We start from the raw sequence: 9,969 nt of genomic DNA, 5'->3' as shown, positions 1-9,969 counted from the left end.
TTAGCACACCTGCTGTTCGTTTCCTCAGTTCCTCATTGATTGATTGATTAGCACACCTGCTGTTCGTTTCCTCAGTTCCTCATTGATTGATTGATTAGCACACCTGCTGTTCGTTTCCTCGGTCCCTCATTGATTGATTGATTAGCACATCTGCTGTTCGTTTCCTCAGTTCCTCATTGATTGATTAGCACACCTGCTGTTCGTTTCCTCGGTCCCTCATTGATTGATTGATTAGCACATCTGCTGTTCGTTTCTGCAGTTCCTCATTGATTGATTGATTGGCACATCTGCTGTTCGTTTCCTCAGTTCCTCATTGGTTGATTGATTAGCACATCTGCTGTTCGTCTCCTTGGTTCCTCATTGATTGATTGATTAGCACATCTGCTGTTCGTTTCCTCAGTTCCTCATTGATTGATTGATTGGCACATCTGCTGTTCGTTTCCTTGGTTCCTCATTGATTGATTGATTGGCACATCTGCTGTTCGTTTCCTCAGTTCCTCATTGATTGATTGATTGGCACATCTGCTGTTCGTTTCCTTGGTTCCTCATTGATTGATTGATTGGCACATCTGCTGTTCGTTTCCTCAGTTCCTCATTGATTGATTGATTGGCACACCTGCTGTTCGTTTCCTCGGTTCCTCATTGATTGATTGATTAGCACATCTGCTGTTCGTTTCCTCAGTTCCTCATTGATTGATTGATTAGCACACCTGCTGTTCGTTTCCTCAGTTCCTCATTGATTGATTGACTAGCACACCTGCTGTTCGTTTCCTCAGTTCCTCATTGATTGATTGATTAGCACACCTGCTGTTCGTTTCCTCGGTCCCTCATTGATTGATTGATTAGCACACCTGCTGTTCGTTTCCTCAGTTCTTCATTGATTGATTGATTAGCACACCTGCTGTTCGTTTCCTCGGTCCCTCATTGATTGATTGATTAGCACACCTGCTGTTCGTTTCCTCAGTTCCTCATTGATTGATTGATTAGCACACCTGCTGTTCGTTTCCTCAGTTCCTCATTGATTGATTGATTAGCAGATCTGCTGTTCGTTTCCTCGGTTCCTCATTGATTGATTGATTGGCACATCTGCTGTTCGTTTCCTCGTTTCCTCATTGATTGATTGATTAGCACATCTGCTGTTCGTTTCCTCGGTTCCTCATTGATTGATTGATTGGCACATCTGCTGTTCGTTTCCTCAGTTCCTCATTGATTGATTGATTAGCAGATCTGCTGTTCGTTTCCTCGGTTCCTCATTGATTGATTGATTGGCACATCTGCTGTTCGTTTCCTCGTTTCCTCATTGATTGATTGATTAGCACATCTGCTGTTCGTTTCCTCGGTTCCTCATTGATTGATTGATTGGCACATCTGCTGTTCGTTTCCTCAGTTCCTCATTGATTGATTGATTAGCACATCTGCTGTTCGTTTCCTCGGTTCCTCATTGATTGATTGATTAGCACATCTGCTGTTCGTTTCCTCAGTTCCTCATTGATTGATTGATTGGCACATCTGCTGTTCGTTTCCTCGTTTCCTCATTGATTGATTGATTAGCACATCTGCTGTTCGTTTCCTCGGTTCCTCATTGATTGATTGATTGGCACATCTGCTGTTCGTTTCCTTGGTTCCTCATTGATTGATTGATTGGCACATCTGCTGTTCGTTTCCTCGTTTCCTCATTGATTGATTGATTAGCACATCTGCTGTTCGTTTCCTCGGTTCCTCATTGATTGATTGATTGGCACATCTGCTGTTCGTTTCCTCGTTTCCTCATTGATTGATTGATTAGCACATCTGCTGTTCGTTTCCTTGGTTCCTCATTGATTGATTGATTGGCACATCTGCTGTTCGTTTCCTCAGTTCCTCATTGATTGATTGATTGGCACACCTGCTGTTCGTTTCCTTGGTTCCTCATTGATTGATTGATTAGCACACCTGCTGTTCGTTTCCTCAGTTCCTCATTGATTGATTGATTGGCACATCTGCTGTTCGTTTCCTTGGTTCCTCATTGATTGATTGATTGGCACATCTGCTGTTCGTTTCCTCGTTTCCTCATTGATTGATTGATTAGCACATCTGCTGTTCGTTTCCTCGGTTCCTCATTGATTGATTGATTAGCACATCTGCTGTTCGTTTCCTCAGTTCCTCATTGATTGATTGATTGGCACACCTGCTGTTCGTTTCCTTGGTTCCTCATTGATTGATTGATTAGCACACCTGCTGTTCGTTTCCTCAGTTCCTCATTGATTGATTGATTGGCACACCTGCTGTTCGTTTCCTCAGTTCCTCATTGATTGATTGATTAGCACACCTGCTGTTCGTTTCCTCAGTTCCTCATTGATTGATTGATTGGCACACCTGCTGTTCGTTTCCTCAGTTCCTCATTGATTGATTGATTGGCACACCTGCTGTTCGTTTCCTCAGTTCCTCATTGATTGATTGATTAGCACATCTGCTGTTCGTTTCCTCAGTTCCTCATTGATTGATTGATTGGCACATCTGCTGTTCGTTTCCTCAGTTCCTCATTGATTGATTGATTAGCACATCTGCTGTTCGTTTCCTCGGTTCCTCATTGATTGATTGATTGGCATACCTGCTGTTCGTTTCCTCGGTTCCTCATTGATTGATTGATTGGCATACCTGCTGTTCGTTTCCTCAGTTCCTCATTGATTGATTGATTGGCACATCTGCTGTTCGTTTCCTCGGTTCCTCATTGATTGATTGGCATACCTGCTGTTCGTTTCCTCAGTTCCTCATTGATTGATTGATTGGCACATCTGCTGTTCGTTTCCTCGGTTCCTCATTGATTGATTAGCACACCTGCTGTTCGTTTAATTAGTCTGGTCTGTGTTTTTAAACCTGTTTTGTCCAATTCTTCGTCTAATCTTATCACATTACTCTATGTTTGGTTGTTCTGTTCTCGTTTCCTGAGTTCTTTGAAAAATAAACGTAAAACTGCTCCATTTATCATCCTTTACTTGTCTCTTTTTTCAACCCAACTGTGACAGTCGAATCTTTTGTTCTTTTTATGCAAAATATAAAAAAGTGCCTTCAGCTTCACATGCTGGATTTACTTCGAAGCAATAATTCACCCAAATTGCTATAGTCAATTTCACAGATAATTACAAACAAACGGAAACACATTGAATTAAATTGTTTTTAAAAAGTAAAAATGAAATACACTTTTCTTGTAAAATGCACTTTAAAAAAGTGTTTTTTTATTACAGTACCTGATTTATGTGGTTTATTTCTGTTTATCAAATAAACATTTATACAAAATTAAATTAATTTGACAGCAACTCAAAATGTTGCTGTTGCATGATTTCAGTTGAGAAAGACGAGACCAGTGAGTCGGGACAGGCAAAAAACATCATTTTAAATGGATTTCATGCTATTCAAATTGTTTTGGATAAAAGTTAAATTAACATATCAAATTACTTTACCTCCAGAACAGGGGATTTGAATTAATGAACAAACGAACGAACAAATTAATTAAATTTATACCCTATTTGTGGAAAGTACCAATAACTAAGCAATAAAAAAAAATAAAAAAAATAAGCATTAATTTAAACCCTATTTGTGAAAAATACCCATAACTAAAAATGAAGTTGAATTAAATAAATACAAAATAAAAATGTTAAAAATAAAATGACACTCACTTTTACCCTATTTGTGGACTAAAATAATGAAATGAAATAAAATATATAAATATTTAAAAGACTTATTTATACCCTATTTGTGGACTAAAATAATCAAGAAATTTAATTAAATATAAAATAAATAAAATATAAGGACACTAAATTATACCCTATTAGTTGGACTAAAATCAATCATGAAATTTAATTAAATTAATAAAAAATAAAATAAAAGGACAGAAATGAATAGCCTATTTATTGGACTAAAACAAATAATGAAATTGAATAATAAAAAAAGGACACTAATTTATACCCTATTTGTGGAAACTGCCTGTAACTAAACCCGAGAATGAAATGATAATAAAGCACTGCATTAAAGGTGGGATAGATATACACACAGTCCAACCTTTCAAGACCTTTTTAATTAAATAAGAGCTAATTACACACAACACTGACTCAGAGAGAGAGAGAGAGAGAGAGAGAGAGAGAGAGAGAGAGAGAGAGAGACACACACACACACACACTAACCCCACCCCTACACCTACCAATCACACACACACACACTAACCCGACCCCTAGACCTACCGATCAGACACACACACACACACACACACTAACACGACGCCTAGACCTACTGATCACACACACACACACACACACTAACCCCACCCCTAGACCTACCAATCACACACACACACACACACACACACACTAACCCGACCCCTAGACCTACCGATCAGACACACACACACACACACACTAACACGACGCCTAGACCTACTGATCACACACACACACACACACACACACACACACACACTAACCCGACCCCTAGACCTACCGATCAGACACACACACACACACACACACACACTAACACGACGCCTAGACCTACTGATCACACACACACACACACACACTAACCCCACCCCTAGACCTACCAATCACACACACACACACACACACACACACACACACACACACACACACACACACTAACCCGACCCCTAGACCTACCGATCAGACACACACACACACACACACTAACACGACGCCTAGACCTACTGATCACACACACACACACACACACACACACACACACACTAACCCCACCCCTAGACCTACCAATCACACACACACACACACACACTAACCCGACCCCTAGACCTACCGATCAGACACACACACACACACTAACACGACGCCTAGACCTACTGATCACACACACACACACACACTAACCCCACCCCTAGACCTACCAATCACACACACACACAGACACACTAACCCGACCCCTAGACCTACCGATCAGACACACACACACACACACACACACACACACACACACTAACACGACGCCTAGACCTACTGATCACACACACACACACACAATCCCTAGACCTACCGATCACACACTGTATATATGCCTGGAAGAGTTAGTTTTTGGCAGGAGATTGATGTATTTGGGGTTTTGTGTTCAGACCCTGAATATATTAACTGTATTCAGGGATTTCACGCCTGTCAAACAGAGCGAGGTTTGAGACGATCTGAGAACGACACGTGAGCACGATCTCCTGGAGCGAGTCTGAAAACACACACACACACACACACACACACCAACAACAACAACAACAACAACAACAACAACAACAACAACAACAACAACAATAACTGAATACCTGCATTATATGGTGGAAAACACATTTATGCAATACATGATCATCATTTACTCACACAAAATCTGAGTCGTTATTTGCTTTCTCCATCACATCTTTCATTTGCATCTCCACAAACCTGATTAAAATACACTTTTTGGCTGAAAAACCCTTTAAAATGTGAAATTCTAATGTTTTTGTGACTACACAAAAGTCAAAAGTTTGAATAAATGAATTTTTTATGAAATTAGTCTCTTGTTCTCACCAAGACTGCATTTATTTGATCAAAAATACAGTAAGAATTGTGTGAAATATTCCAATTTATAATGCATGTTTTACATGTAACAAATATCTTTGCTGTCACATTCCTTATTTATGTATTTATTTATTAATCTCTAACTTTTGAATGATAGTGTATCACGGTATCCACAAAAATATGACGCAGTTACGCTGCTTAATTATAGATATGGATGATTTCTTTGCTTCAGAGCAGATCAAACTCTATTCTGGCCACAAGTTCGACATCACAGAGCATACTTAAACTCTTAATTATGGACATTATTCAGTAGATGGCATGTTTAATGTGAAGGATATGAAAATGAAGCTTAAGGGACAGAGAAATCACGTTCAGCTGATGAAATATTGGACATTTTTTTGGAAATGCATAGACATACACTAACTTTAAGAGTGCAACCTCTTGAACTGAATAATTTGATATTTGAGGCAAGACTGGGTGTTTTTTGTACAAATCTGCTGTTAAAAGTCAAACATCTGAAGTATTAGTAAAAGGAGTGCAGTCAGACATCCAGTTCTACAGGATTGAGTTATAATTGTAGTTTTTACAGCAGCTTCTGAACTCTCTCAGCACTGACAGCAAATCTCACAGTGTAAATCCACAATCCTGCAGTATAAAGATGGACAAATGCATGAAAACAACAAACTTACTGTACAAATCAAACGTATGAACTCAGATACTGAGCAATAAACCATCATAGAAATCTTCCACATCCACACACATCTCTTCATTTAAATATCTCTCAATATTTATTATCTCAATCTGTGGTGCATGGAAACAGGAACGCGTGAAATTAAAGCCTCTTTATGCTTTTCTGTCAAGCGGTGCATTAAATACCGCTGAACCTGTTGCTCTTCCTCAAGAGGAAACCTTTCCATTTGAAAGTCAGATTTAAAAGTAAATTGGAGAATCTAAAAAAAAAAAAAAAAAAAAAAAGTCCAGGGGCCGTATTCACAAAGAATTTTATCTTACCACTAGGAGTACTCCTAAATCGCACTAAAATATTTTAGCTAGGAGTTTTCTCTTAAAAGTTATTCACAACGCCTTTCAGACCTACTCTTAGTAAGGAAAAATGACAACTCCTAAACTAAGAGTGAGTCTTCGTTGCTATGGATGACGTCACTTCTCATGCACGAGCCTCCTCGCAGTGATCACGGTGATTGGTTGTTAGATGACAGGGCCATCATGCGGAACATAACATGTTAACATAATCATGGAATTACGACATCTAAATATGACATCTACACAAAATAATAATAGTAATGTCATCGAAATGCATATATAATGTTTGTGCCGGCTCCAGTGAAGTGTAATTCTAAAAAGGAAGAGAGAGAGAGAAAAGTCGTGAATTAAATTAAATTAAATCAAGGTAGCCTAGTGAAAACCGCCACTTGCCTAATAATGAAAAAACGCCACTTGCATTAACACTTGCTTGGTTAATTGACATCCTATTAGCCTAAATAGACTACTTAAAGCAAGGAAATGTTGCTCCTATTGAAGTAATGTAATAGTTGAATGACGGTGGATTATGAACTCGCCAAAACGGAAAAGAAAGCCCAACTGGACGCAGGATCAGTTACTGCTGCTGGCCCAGCTGGTGCTGGAAAAAAAAACATAATAAAAGTGAAATTCGGCACTGGGATATCAAGCAAAACTAAGCATGAGACATGGGAGAGGATTTGTTTGCAGATCAATTCAGCATTTCCGCTTGTGTCGCGGACCCCGGACGACTGCGAGAGGCAGTGGTGTGCGCTACAATCCTTTGTGAATAGGTCTTAGTGAGTTAGGAGTCCTCTCGACTGCTTTTAAGCTGTCCCAGACTTAGGTGCTACTTTTAGGGCTAAAATGCTTCGTGAATTACTCTTAGTGAAAAAAATTAGGAGTCCTAAAGTTAGGAGTGACACGCCCATTATTTTTAGGAGTTGCTCCTAAATTCGCCAGTTAGGAGCTACTTTTAGCCTTAAAATTCTTTGTGAATACGGCCCCAGGTCACATTTAAATTCATAAAGAAAATAGAAAAAGTAATGTCATGGCAGTTAAAAACATTTCCCATCACAATGCAAAAAATAATGATAAAATAAAAATAAATAATAATAAATAAAAGTAATACATCTTAAAATAGTCTTCTTTAATGAAAATATAATTTTCTAATATAATTTTTAAAAATATTTTTTATATATTTAATAACTTTATTGATTTTTTTCTTTTGATTTTGGGGGGAAATATATAGAAGCTTGTTTCCGCCATGGAATAAAAAATTTAAAAGGTAATTGCGACGATCTCAAAATAAAAATAAAAAAAATCTCAGAATTGTGACTTTATATCTTACAATTCTGACTTTCTTTCAATTGTGAGTTTATATTCTACAATTGACTTTTTTTCCTCAGAATTGTGATATAAACTCGCAATGGCAAGAAAAAACTAGAAAATTGTGGGAAAAAAGTCAGAATTGTGAGAAAAAAATTCGCAATTACTAAAAAAAAGTCAGAATTGCAAAAAAAAAAAAAAAAAAGAATTGTGGGGAAAAAGTCAAAATTTTGTGATAAAATCTCACAATTACTAGAAAAAAGTCAGAATTGCATGAAAAAAAGTCAGAATTGCGTGAAAAAAGTCAGATTTGCGTGAAAAAAAGTCAGAATTGTGGGGGAAAAAGTCAGAATTGTGGGGAAAAAGTCTAAATTTTATGATAAAATCTCGCAATTACTAGAAAAAAAGTCCGAATTGTGGGAAAAAAGTCAACATTTTCTGTTAAAATCTCGCAATTACTAGAAAAAAGTCAGAATTGCGTGAAAAAAGTCAGAATTGTAGGGAAAAAAGTCAGAATTGTGGGGAAAAAAGTCAGAATTGTGGGAAAAAAGTCAAAATTTTGTGTTAAAATCTCGCAATTACTAGAAACAAATCTAAATTGCGTGAAAAAAAGTCAGAATTGTGGGGAAAAAAGTCAAGAGTTTTAAGATAAAAACTCACAATTCCTAGAAAAAAAAAGTCTCAGTTACCTTTATTATTTCTGATTTCTTCAGCGGCGGAAACAAGCTTCCACAGAAACACGAGCAGGATATGTTCTGGACAGATTTACTGAGATTTACACACACACACATCAGAGGATGAAGAAAGCGTGTGAATGATCCAGCAGTTTCTCCTCCACAGTCTGGTGTTACACACACACACGGCCGCTCACCAATGAATCACAAGCATCATGTTATTGTCATTTCTCCTTCAAGTGCCACAATGATGTTCTTGCACAAACGTCTCCTTGACGACAGAACAGTGATTCACCATAGAAACAGTAAAGAATCAGCACAGATCTGCAATAGAACAACTAGAGACGTTCCAGAACCCAGTGAGCCACTTCACATCTTACGTGACGGATCTGACTCACAGATTCAACATTTATGTATTTGAATTGCAAATGAAATTTGGAATATACACGTTTGGCAACACTTTACTTAAAGCCTTTATATCATGCATCATCAACATTTTTTAATGCATTAATTATGCCTTGTATTGCGACTTATAATGCATTGCATAATCTCATGAATAATAGTAACCACAGTTATAATACTTATCTATTAATTGAATACGCCTTTAGAAAGTAAAGTAAAACCAATTTCATATTTGACAAGGAATCTGCAAATATTATAATGCATTTTAACTTTGGTTACAATTAGATGCATTGGTAACACTTTACTTGAAGCGGTGTGCATAAGACTGACATGACACATGTCATGAATATGAAGTAGGGTTTATGCATGTTTATGACAACTGTCATTAAGTGTCATTCACTCAGTTATGACATTTTTAATGCAAATATGACATTGTTTGAGATGTCTTGGTAATGACAACTTGACATAAACCATCATAATCTGTCAGTGTCTTTGTCATGACAACTTGACATTACTAAGATAACACAAGCTGTCATAAATATGTCATAAACATGACATAGCAGATTAATTATCAAACTTAAGAAAGCACTTAGCTTTATGGGTTAACATTACATTAAACTGTCAGGTGGTTGGTTTTGACATTGGCTGACTCTTAATGACAGTTGTCATAAACATGCATAAACCCTGTCATGTCAGTCTTATGCACACCCCTTTAAGTAAAGTGTTACCGATGCATTATAGCATACAATATGAATACCTTTGTGATGCATTATACATAAAAGCTTTAAGTAAAGTGTTTCCCACAGATTTAACGAACTAATAAACGTAATGTGATTCATATTTGTCAGATTTAAAAAACCATGGCATAGTTTATTACGAAATATCTGCATCTCGCTTTTATTAAATGATCATATTTTGAAATGCATTTATTTAAATGGCTTAGAATCAGAATAAATCTGTTCATTGTGAAAACAATTACATTTATTCAGATAAAAAGATGGTTA

Source organism: Rhinichthys klamathensis, unplaced genomic scaffold (assembly GCF_029890125.1).
Source record: "Rhinichthys klamathensis goyatoka isolate OS25496 unplaced genomic scaffold, OSU_Roscu_1.1 h1tg000482l_1, whole genome shotgun sequence".
Classification (NCBI taxonomy): domain Eukaryota; kingdom Metazoa; phylum Chordata; class Actinopteri; order Cypriniformes; family Leuciscidae; genus Rhinichthys; species Rhinichthys klamathensis.
Note: the sequence above shows the minus strand (reverse complement) of the source record.